We start from the raw sequence: 1,067 nt of genomic DNA on the forward strand, positions 1-1,067 counted from the left end.
ATTTTTCATATGCCAACTACAGATGTATTTGTCTTTGTTATCTTCCGACAATTAAAATGTATGTTGTAAATCATAATAGTAACATACTTTTCCACGTTTTTAAATGATGATGTACCTACTTCTGCCATTAAACAAGAGTTGTATATTCTTATGTAATTTTTGGTGATTGGTAGGGGTTATTTTATTATTTTGATATTTATTTATTTATTTTTATTATATTATAATTATTATTTAATTTGGTGATTAATTTTGTTTCTGGTGTGTAAATTTTGTGTGTGTATAAGAATTAATTATCCGTTTGGGCGCCCTTTTTTATGTAAAATGTCATTTGGGTGTATTTATATCTAATTTTCCATTGAGTGTAGGTTCTGATAAGAAATTTTAATATTAATAATGACAAACATAGACGAACTAGACTTTCTTACCTTATCATTGCTAACATCGCCTCCGGCAGCTTTACTTTGTATAAATAATGTTCACAGTGTAGATAGGATTTTATTAGTGTAGATAGGAATGTTCATTTTCTACACTGTCCCTCAAGAAAAAACACTTTATTTTTATCAATAGCATGAGTCCTTACCTCATAGGGGCGGTTCCATGCTCTTTTAATTAACCTTTACTATTTAACTTTTGGTAGGAAGCAGTGAATAAAAGCAAAATTTGTAAGATTTACACAAGATGACATTTATTACTTATTTTTCTTTCAATTTCAAACAATATTTTTATGAACACAGAAACTAGAATATTTTTTTATATACTTTTACATGAATAATTGTCTGAGAAATGCCTTATTCTACCTATCATAATTGAGAAAATGTTTGGTTAACCAATTATCATTATTTTAAACGTTTTTCAAACAAATTAACTTATACTACGAACATTTGAAATTAAACTAATACTTAAATTATAGAATGTTCAAAAATGTCAATTTAAACTTTAATCACTGACATTGTTTATAGTTTGTAACGGGTTTTGTATTTCACAAATAGCTTTTATAGTTCGAATTTGCAACACTTTATGGCATGGAGAAAACTCTTATGCAACTGGACTTACTTGGTTTCGTTCTG

Source organism: Anoplophora glabripennis, unplaced genomic scaffold (genome assembly GCF_000390285.2).
Source record: "Anoplophora glabripennis isolate ALB-LARVAE unplaced genomic scaffold, Agla_2.0 scaffold151, whole genome shotgun sequence".
Lineage (NCBI taxonomy): Eukaryota > Metazoa > Arthropoda > Insecta > Coleoptera > Cerambycidae > Anoplophora > Anoplophora glabripennis.